Raw genomic sequence first — 11,396 nt, forward strand, 5'->3', positions numbered from 1 at the left:
TGTTGCTTTTTACCTTTAACAATCTGCTTGAAAACAAATGCTTCGATATTATTTATGCTGTCTAAAACATTCCATCCCCTACAAAAGAACCATACTGTCGAATTTTTTGTAGCATTTGTATCACCTCACCGGCAGAGGGAATTGGTTCCAAATCTTCGTCCGCATCTTCTTCATCTTAGTTGTCATTGCCGCATGCAGATATGCTTGGCTTTGGTTTTGATGGGGATTTACCTAGATCGCGTTTCACCTGCGTTGTTCAGCGAATTACCATGCGAATGCGATTTGAATACGCGCTGTTTAGCACTTGTGATACATTTTAAAAAGCCGGCGATTAGTCACGGGGATCGAGATAACCGATGTTAAGTGGCGATTTTGGCCCTCTTTCGTGCTCGAGATATTAGGGCTCGGCGACATAAAAGAATCGACATAACCGATGAGAAATACTATTGCAATAAGGGAATTTGGCGGTTCCACTTCAAAAACGTCGATTTATTAGGGTTGGCGAGTTGGCCAAGGTCGAGATAAGTGGGTTCGACTGTATATTATACAGTCCTCACTCATGGTGCTTTGATTACATTTGAAATATCTAAGACTAAAATTGAAATACAAGCAACTATAAGGGTAATGTAGAGTATATCTGTGCACATATGTACATTTCCACACTTCATAAATAGTCATATTTTAACAATTTACAAAAAGTCCCATGAGTCTTTGCTGCCGCACTTTGTTTGGCAGCACTTACATCTGTGAACAGACTTTTAGTGTAATGAACCTTAACAAGTTCAGGCTCAGAAGCACTCAGACTGACCCACACCTACAGGACATCCTCAGCCTCTCAGTGAGTCAGCTGCAACCTAATATTGATAGGCTGATAAACGCCAAAGAACAGCTTCATGTTTCTCACTAGTGGTGCAATTATATTGTTGCTACTGTTGTTGTGTTGCTGTTGGACATGCACTCTTTGACATTTTGCACTACATGTGATTACAAAAGTTTAGACGTGCTCTAAATGCCTATATAGGACTTATTTGTCATATTTTGTTTAATGTTATTTACACAGAAAGGAAGGTTAGATAACTGTTTGATAAATAAAAGTACTTTACTTTACTATTAGTGTTTGTATTTTGTGTAAAATATTACATTTGGCCCGCGGTCCTCCGATAGATTTTCATTTTGGCCCACTAAGGGAAAATGTTTGGGCACCCCTGGTTTAGATAGACAGCAAGCAGGCGTTGTTATTCAGTTTTGCCGCTAGTTGGAGTCTGTCCTGTCAGTGAGTGTCTGTCAGCCGTTTCAACGCAGCAGACTTATATTGTTGAGAAGCGAGAAGCGGGACGGAGACGTGCTCACGGCAATGTGCCGCTATACCTGTATATTTGCAGAGTAAAGAAGAACAGAACAAAACCCCAAAGCGCGCCTGAGTCATTCTTCAAGTGTGCTATGGATGGATGGGGGACACGCGCCGGGCGTTTGAGTGCAGCGGGAAGCTCGCGATCTCGAGACAGGTGTTTTCGACCGTTATGAGAGAAAGCGACAACGACAGTGAAAGCTAATTAAAGCAATTATTGTTCATCCCTTGATAGCAACATTTAAAGGCACTCCCTGTGAGTATAAATGTTACGTTAATTTACATGCTTAACCGCATTCAGTTTAACCACATTTTGAGTTGTTGAAAACCACAATGAATGTTAAATTGCTCCGTTCTTGTCAGTTCAATACGTATCCGCTTGATCGGCTAAATATAGGTTATACTTAAATATAAGGTAAGATGTAATATTAAACGTTCCTTTATATATGCACATCTATATTGATGCGCAGAGGTAATGATTTACGCTATCTTAAGTATATATGTTCCTGTACATTTATTGGAAAGACACTAAAATTAAACGAAACTAATCAATCTCCGCATAAGCAGTTAGTCTCACAAGTAAATCGTTATGAATTTCTTTCACATTATCTTTTTATTTTTGATGTGTAGTGTTGGTCATACGTATAACATCTACATACAGTGGGGGGGGGGGCGCAGACAGTAGAGCTTAGATCGGGCCCAAAAAATTAAACCCGACCCTACCCGAGCCCGTGCACCTTGTGTCCGAGCCCGACCCGGTCCGACACATTAACTGTAATTATGAGCCCGAGCCCGATTTAAACCCGACTATTTTTTAATACGTGAGCCGTTGTAACAGACGTTCTCAACTACAATTCTAAGTTGTTTGAACTACAGAAATTAGTTTAGATTTATCTTAATGAAAAATGCAACAAGGACGAAGCATGTAAACTGCATTGTTTGTTTATTCAGAATGGATTTTTGAGACACGTTTAGAAGAAAAGCACGTTTTCACTTATCCAGTTCGCTTGCTGCTGGAACCAGTTTGTGTGCTCGGCATCGAACTTTAAGTAAAGGGTTAAGAAAAAGGTTAAATCCTTCCGTAAGCAGCCAACGAGGTATGTGTTAATTAAGTTTTAGTTAAGTTTGTTGTATTTAGCCATGTAAATGTAAATGCTAACTGAGGTTCGTGTTAACTGTATATGAATTCTCTAAGCTGTCTTTATTGTTATTTATGTTTATATTTCATTTGAATTTCAATGTTTGTTAGCTAATATTGTAAGTAAATGTGCTTGATTTTGTGTTTCCGTATCTGTATTTAGTTCTCACGTCTGCCATGATGGTGATAATAACGAAGCCACTGTCTTTCGAATAAACCGTCGGCTCAGTTAAATGCAAAGGACTCTTGTGCTCGTGTCTTACGGGAGGGAGCTACATTTATAATTATGGCATAGCTCTCCACCCAATTAGGCTAATTAAGTAATGATTTAAAAAAAAAAAAACCACACACAAATGCTTGATCATGGCCCGGCCCGGCCCGAAGATAGTGGCAGGAAATATCGGCTCGACCCGGCCCACGGGTCGGGTCGGGTCGGGTCTGGGCTCGGGCTCGGGCAGAGAATCTAAACTCTAGCAGACAGACACCGACAGGATTCATGGTGTTCATGTGTTTCTTTTAATGACAGCTGTCAATATAACAACTGAACTAAACACCAGAACATCTTTTTATGACAATTATCCACAAAGTGTGCAGCTTTTGTCACTGCAGTATATTTTGTCTGCTTTTCAGGTGTTTGACGCGACATATTTTCCGACGCGTGCCCTCTGTCCGTTGGTGGGAGTGTATTCACCTGTGTGTGCGCGCGCATCAGGGCGGAACTCCGCCATGCGCGATACAGAGAGCAGAAGAGAATTCTAAGTGCGCGACCGTGTAGAGACAAAAATGACAAGCTGTTGTGTAAATAACTTAATAACTTAACATAAGGCTCCACATCGTACTCTGCTCTGCCACTAATCTAGTTTCTCTGTTGCCTCACATGAAGTATATCGCGGCCCTAACAGTATGCAGAAGTGAGGAGGGGTTTAGACCCCCCTAATATAATGGTAGGGGAAAACACTGATCTACATACAGTGTTTCGTATCATATAAAACAATATTGATGTAGGTGCTCAGACACGATTCATCTTGTAAATAGACAATATAAACGGTATATGAACAGTACTTTTATGTTTTTCTTAGCATTTTCTTGTCTCTAGATACCTTTATTGTACAGTACACCTATATATATTCTATGCCATGTTCTATCACAAGTTTATTACATTTTCCATTATAGATTGCTGCTGTCTTGTGAATACACTAATATATTATTACCTCAATTTAGGTAAAGTATCTGGCAACAACTGGGGGTCCCAACCCATCTGCCAACACAAGACGCATCCTTGTGTGTATGATAACCACCCCACTGGCCCAGCAGTTGTGGCCAGAAGATGGTCTTTGGGGAGATGCTGGTCTGCAGAGCAGTCATAGGTACAGTATGTAATGTTCATATGCAATTAGACCCTATAAGAAGGAGTACAAAATCAAATGTTGAATTTAATCGTAAAGACCAAATTACAGAATATTTTGTGAATAGGAAATACAGTATACAAGTTTTGTGTTTCAGATTTCATTAGAAATTAAAGGCATGATGGTATTTCATAAAGACAGATCAGTCTTTCATAAAGACAGTCCTGCTGGGTCTGGTGGACCCATTGCATTTTGGGGCTTTTAATTCAACATATTCAAAACTTTTTTGTTAAAATTCTCAGCAGATGTTTACTTCATCCCATTTGCAAGTAATATAAACAAAACATGTTACTTTTGTTCCCTTTACCTTTGTTAAATCACATTTATGAATAGAAATGCAACTCTTTTTTTTTATTATTAAAATATAACAAAATAAGGAAATGCACCATAAAACAGGCATAACTGGAAAATAATGAACACATTTAGAAATGAAGCAAGTTTTTCCAAAACTATAATGTATTATTTATTTGAATTTCATTAGAAATGTAACCTATTCTGGTTAGTTTACACATCTGTCTAAACAACACATTAGTCCCATCGAACATGGCTATTTTCATGCCAGACTAAACCACATATGAGGGGCAGAGTTTCAACGTGTGTGTATTGCAAATGTACTTCTTGCACTGGGTGCATGTATATTGTGTTTTTCTGTCCATCTTGGGTCCACACACTTCACAGCGCTTCTTTTTATTGCCGGCCACAATTAATGTGAAAAGATAAGGATCTTTACTAACACTTTACTCCTCTTTCTCAGAAACATAAATTATTACACTGCACCAGCATCAAACACTTACAGTACCCCAGGGTCTGCAGATGATGGTTCTGTCATTTGGCAGGATGTGGCACCATCATCTTCCTCCTGAATACCTCCTGAGGTACCTTTCGCAACAGGAAAAAAAATGCAGGGCACGTATATGTAGGCCAGCCCAAAGTGTGGGCAAACTGTGGGCCCCCAATGTGGCCCACTCTGCTTAATGTGGGCAGCCCACAGTGGCCCCACACGGGCCCCAAAGGGGCATGTTTGCTGGGTAAACAGCATTTTTAACTGCTGACCATAAGACCATAGGAAGGTTAACTCCTATACCTTAAAGTTGACTCCTATACCTTAAAACCATTTTCCAAAGTCTCTGGACAAGGTACACGGTGCAAGGTCCAGTGTCCCTGTGCAGATCCATGCTAATTAAGGCTTATAATTCCAATTGGCACCAGTTCTAACCCCTTTCACAGGTAAAATTTAGCCAAACTCTTCGTTTCCCCACTTCTGGTCAGAGAGAGATCAGGGGAAAGTCAGGTTTACCTGGACCTGGGGCTTCAGTTTTTTTTTTTTTTTTTGAAGGAAGAAACATTAATTGGCAATACCTGAGTACAATACCCGAGCAATCGGACCTAACGGCACCCATGCGATCAATTTTTATTCCGATACCTTTAGTTTGATGCTTATATGCTCGCATTGTGGGATAGGGAACCTCCAGGGGCGCGAAAAGCACGGATATGCGCAAGGTTAAAGTTTTCCTGTGTCTATTACTTTTCTAACATCTTTGAAAACAATGGCTGCAAGTTTTTTTTTCTTTTTTTTTACTTTTTCATATCTTAGTTAATATTTACCAGTGACATATTTATTTTCTATGCACTGTTTTATTTCGGTAATGTGCAAAACGAGGCTAACGATGATTCACTGGATTGCAGGGATGCTAATTTACGATACCTGTATATGTTAGTGTATCATTTACTTGTAATTCCACTGATGATTAACCTTAGCACTTATCGGCCAGCTTGTTGTAACTTTGCTGTCTTTTCTGTGTTTTGTTTATTGAAGTTTCATTCATAGATTTTCACGTGTTACAAACTTAGAAAACACGTAGGGGGACCAGTTCATTATTTATTACAGTATACAGTATACTATTGCTTAAACATTTCTAAATATACTAAAAATGTTAGAAATGGTGCAATGGAGACATTAAAACAATATCTAAATATGGTTTACACAAACCCACTACTCGTTCAGTATGTCTGAAATAATGGTAAGGGGCGGCTTATCTCGCTTATGGACCAATTCGCTTAGCGACCTTTTCGTCGGAAATCGGTGAGGAGTGACTGTATTGTTCATAGCTTTGTCCCCCTGTTATCTGGTTGTCTTGTTGATGCCCAGTTTTTGCGCTCTTCTAGTGTATTGTTCTAGTGCTTCTATTTTTTTCCACTAAATTTTAGGTTTTGATTTTTGCCTTTTGTGATTAAATCTTAAGCACGCTGCACCTTTGGGTCTACCTGGATATGGAATCATAGGAGTGCCATAAAAAAGAATTAATCTGTAAAAGTATAAGAAAATAAATGTTGAATATGCAAGTAAAAGAAAAAGAATGCTTTTCTTCATTGCTTTGCTTTTCCTAGCAGGGCCAAATTGTCAATCAACTGGCATGTGACAGAACTGGAGGAAGCAATGTGTACATGCCATTCCATTCCCATAGGCCTAAACGGATGTTTATGTAAATGTTCTTGTTTTGTTTTCACTTTCTTTAGTAATTATTTTATTTTGATAGTTTAGAACATCTTATTTTTGTTTTGTATTGATAGTTGATTCATTACTACAGTATGTACATTAATTAAAAATAGACATAGTATAAAATAAATAATTTATGGTGTTTAATCCATGGTCAAAATACTGGACAACTAAAGCATTTAGTATACTTAAGTTTTACGAAATATATAGAAGATAATCTTTATAGTTTAGCAAAAAGAAAAAAAAAACAAGGCAGAATATTTGTTTTGGATCACTACAGATGTATCTGTCCCACATTTTGGCCAGATGAGCTACTTCCAAGCGCTTACGATTTGAAACACATTACATTGATTTTAATTGGATACGAGTAGATTCAGGCTCAGATCCACTGTGGATCCGTAATCCGTATAGGATCTGGGTTTGAAGTGATGTGCAAATGGATTTCAGAACCGTGTTCATTCTGAAAATCCGGACCGAAGGTATGGGTACCCCTGAAACGTGCATGGAGCAATGTCCATTTGCAATCTGGGGAGCAAAGTCTGTCATTATGTAAAATAAAGTAAAAAATTTTGTTTTTGGGTATATTAATTGGCATCAACAACTTTTTTTTTTTGTACTTAGCTTTCTCCAAGTCTTACCATTGTCTGCGGTACACTGAGCAAAGGGCTGGATTCCCAAAGTGGTATCAGCCCATTGACTTTATTGACAGCCTTTATAAACAGTTATACAGGAAAAAGTTTAAATGTACACTCTGATCTGATTTCTCTATAGATTGCTATAAAAGTTTGTTATAAAAAGTTTGTTATAGATTGTTATAAAAGTGTGGCTGCTCCGAAGTCACCCGTTCTAGTACCATGAAGAAAAAAAAATAAGGGGGGGGATACAAAAACAACAATCGTAACGAAAACAGACATTAATCACCATGGTGACAGGGGGAGAGAAAAAAAAAAGAAAACAAAGGTATACAGAAATAACACTAATAATGTAGTTGGGATGGAGAAAATGAAGTGTGGGGGAATACAGAATACAAACAACCATAAGAAACATAACACTCATTACTTTAAGGACATCAAACAACAAAAATTATAACAACAACACCAATAATAATAATAATAATAATTAATAATGTTCCCCCAGCCCATCCCCCGGCAGGACGGACTGCTGCCCACCGCAGCACGCCCCCCCTGACACTGCAGGATGATCTAAGGGGGGCCCATGTAGACAAAGAGCCCCTCCCTCACCCTGGAGCGGACCCGCGGCGACCGGGGAGCGGCAGACCCCCCACCCAGCCCAAACCGAACCCCCCAATTCACCTAGCAGGGCCCAGAGTGTCCCAAGGTTCCCCGGACTGCCCACGAGGGCCCCACCACGGTGCAGCAGAGCCAAGGACCACCCGGTCTGAGGCCCAAGAGAGGAGGTTGCCCACACTGGCCAGGGCCGTCCGAACCCCTCCATGATGGATCTTCCACCCGGCGGGCCACCCCACCCACGCAGGGCCCAAGACAGGGCGAAATCTTAAAACAGCGAGTTTGGAAATAATGTTGAAAACATATTTTTGACAAATTTGGCACTGTTCTATTTGAGGATGCAAGCTAAAAGGCTGTTACCAGCCACCACTATCCAATGTTTAATAGAGGACTTCCAGGCATTGCACAGCAACAACATTGAGCATATCTTATTGTTAAGGAAAATTAAAAGGCAAGGTTTCTGGGCAGCGCAGTTGCAAGCCTTGGTGGACGCAAGCCTGTCAGAATGTGAGGCTAGCATTAAATACAATGTGCGTCCCAGTAGGACATATCCCAGTCCCTGAAGGACCGTTAACATACTTAGTGATGGACTTTGTGGACATGGGAAAAGCAGGATACGGAAAGCGATACATGCTAGTGATTGTGGACGGGTTCAGCAGATGGGTGGAGGCAATTCCATCCAAGGACAGCACCACTAGTGTGTCAGTCCATCACATCACTGCAGTATGAACACCCAGCCAACCATGTTAAAAATGCTCATCATCAAGTGGTACACTGAGCAAAGGACTGGATTCCCAAAGTGATATTGGCCCATTGACTCTATTGACAGCCTTTATAAACAGTTATAAACATGAGCCCAGGGCCAGGACATTCAGGGTGGGTCATCAATCCTATAGGTGACATGAGCCGTTCCGCTGGCGAGGCATGGTGCGGGCAGAGAAACGGAGGTAACGATCCACTGGCGGCTGAGACACGGGTGTTTATTACATATTCATATTCAATGTTCGTGAACAACATATTCTTTTCAGTTTTCAATTGCATTACCTTCAAATTTAATGCCATTTTTTATGTGGACCTCCAGGTGACATGACCCCCCCTAACCCCCATGGAAATTACGCGCCTGGCTCCATCTCACTCAACGTCTTCTGAAGAGGACCCTGATAGCCACTACTTCCAGAATTGTCCTGCCAGTCATCCTCACACTGTTAGGGGCTATTCTTAAATTGCCCCTGTCAGCTGTCGACTGGTTCTGAGGTGGAAATCTTGAGCGAAGGGGACCCGTCAGAAGACACGCTGAGTGGAAGCGTAGACACGCATTTAAGTACTCCATGTACTCCCGCCGGGTGACTGCAACAATGACAACGATGGCAATGCCACTGATGCAGCCGCCTATAGCCAACTCCCACCAGGGAAAAGTATTGCTTCTACGTTCTACGTTCTCTGAATCTGAAATACAAAATTTGCTGTGAAGTTTCAGTTGCCTCCTGGCTTTCCTTTCACTCAGATTTATATTTATGTCACATCTGTGCTTTTTTACTTGGAGACTTAAAAATTAGCTGACAAAAGGTACTTTATCTCAGCTGGTTACAAGACTCATGCCACCAGACGGGGTGCTTCCTGTCAACGGACATTCTGTTCCATTGTGACCGCTCCATCCAAGTCAACGTCTTCTGCAGAGGATCTTAGTAGCCACCATTTCCAGTATTGTACTGCCAGTCATCCTCACACTGTTAGGGGCTATTATTCTAAAATTGCCCCTGGCAGCTGTCGACTGGTTCTGAGGTGGATATCTTGAGCGAAGGGGACCCGTCAGAAGACACGCTGAGTGGAAGCGTAGACACGCATTTAAGTACTCCATGTACTCCCGCCGGGTGACTGCAACAATGACAATGATGGCAATGCCACTGATGCAGCCGCCTATAGCCAACTCCCACCAGGGAAAAGTATTGCTTCTACGTTCTACGTTCTCTGAATCTGAAATACAAAATTTACTGTGAAGTTTCAGTTGCCTCCTGGCTTTCCTTTCACTCAGATTTATATTTATGTCACATCTGTGCTTTTTTACTTGGAGACTTAAAAATTACTTTAAAGTCTTGTCAACACACAATTAGTATTCTTATTAATGTTTCGTACATTATAAATAAAATATACGTTTTTCTTAAGCAACTTCGTTGCTAACAATTTGACTCCTATACCTTCAAACTCGGCCCTTCTCCAAAGTCTCCGGACAAGGTGCACGGTACCAGCGGCCGCAATGGCCAAGCCTGTGCTGCACATGACCAGCCGAAAATTACCGGACGGGATAAAATTTAGAATCGCCATTGGAGCTGCACACAAAACACAGTGATCTCTTGAAACACAGTGATAAAAGGTTCATCCGATTTATAACCGTTCCTGTACGTAAGTTTCCCATTAGGTAGCCTTCTTATATATACTTGCTTCATTATACTGTCAAATAATTAAATTAATTAGAGTGATTAACTCGTGGCGGCGTATATTTATGGGTTTGTAGGAGAAAGCGCATGATCCGTACTGCGTGTGCACAGTTAACTCTGGCGGGAAAGGCGAAATCTTAAAACAGCGACGTTTGGCAGTAATGTTGAAAACATATTTTTGACAAATTTGGCACTGTTCTATTTGAGGATGCAAGCTAAAAGGCTGTTACCAGCCACCACTGTCCAATGTTTAATAGAGGACTTCCAGGCATTGCACAGCAACAACATTGAGCATATCTTATTGTTAAGGAAAATTAAAAGGCAAGGTTTCTGGGCAGCGCAGTTGCAAGCCTTGGTGGACGCAAGCCTGTCAGAATGTGAGGTGAGCATTAAATACAATGTGCGTCCCAGTAGGACATATCCCAGTCCCTGAAGGACCGTTCACATACTTAGTGATGGACTTTGTGGACATGGGAAAAGCAGGATACGGAAAGCGATACATGCTAGTGATTGTGGACGGGTTCAGCAGATGGGTGGAGGCAATTCCATCCAAGGACAAGGGGGTGATGACAGTGGTGAAATTCCTGTTCTGAGAGGTGATACTGAGGTTTGGGATACCAACTGAAATAAGTTCTGATAATGGACCTGCCTTTGTGGGGAGAGTCACTAAGCTATTAATGCATACAGGATGGAAAAGCATTGTGGGCAGTTTAGGCCAAGGGAAGGGGGATAGCGAGATATCGTAGGGCAGAAATTGAATTTTTTCAAAAGTCTTATACTCATGAGTATTTTAAGAATAATGGGACAGAGGAGGTAGCCATCTTCTGGGGAAACTGTGGAACTGTTTGGGATGTGAAAGGCAACCAAGTGCAGAATGGAGAAGTATCGAGTATTCCGCTGGATGCACTAGAGAACCAGAGTGTGCCTCTGGCAGATACGTGGTGGCTGTGTGGTCAGGCAGGAGGATTGAGGCCTACTCTCCCCAATGATTGGGGAGCCCTCTGCACTAGGGTGATGCTAGCTAGCCAGGTGGATATATACTCTGAAAAACAGCCCTCTAGGTCCCACAGGTCTGTTGCGAAATACGAAGACGATCCCAATGTATACCTAGATGCTATAGGCCAGCCAAGAGGCATTCCAGACAAATATAAGGCAAGAAATGAGATAGCTGTAGGGTTCGAATCAATATTCATTTGGCCTACTGTTAATAAAAATGTGGAGTGGATAAATTATCTGTACTGTAATCAGCAGAGGTTTACCAACTATACCCGGGAAGCAGTGGCATCTCTGGGGGAACAGCTTCAGGCCACCAGTCTGATGGCATG

The 11,396-nt window shown here is 41.4% G+C and overlaps 1 long non-coding RNA gene across 2 annotated transcripts; it reads left to right on the plus strand.

The window, feature by feature from the left end:
• The first annotated feature begins 506 nt into the window (after window positions 1-506).
• LOC140588212 (uncharacterized) lies at window positions 507-7,558 on the plus strand. Of its 2 annotated transcripts, none has more exons than XR_011989548.1 (3): window positions 507-1,604; window positions 3,708-3,853; window positions 7,527-7,558. It is a non-coding gene; the product is annotated as an uncharacterized lncRNA (long non-coding RNA). The 2 variants fall into 2 exon arrangements; XR_011989547.1 differs by lacking the exon at window positions 7,527-7,558 and adding an exon at window positions 4,647-6,194.
• The last annotated feature ends 3,838 nt before the right edge of the window (window positions 7,559-11,396 follow it).

The sequence above is a fragment of the Paramormyrops kingsleyae genome, chromosome 1 (genome assembly GCF_048594095.1).
Source record: "Paramormyrops kingsleyae isolate MSU_618 chromosome 1, PKINGS_0.4, whole genome shotgun sequence".
NCBI lineage: Eukaryota > Metazoa > Chordata > Actinopteri > Osteoglossiformes > Mormyridae > Paramormyrops > Paramormyrops kingsleyae.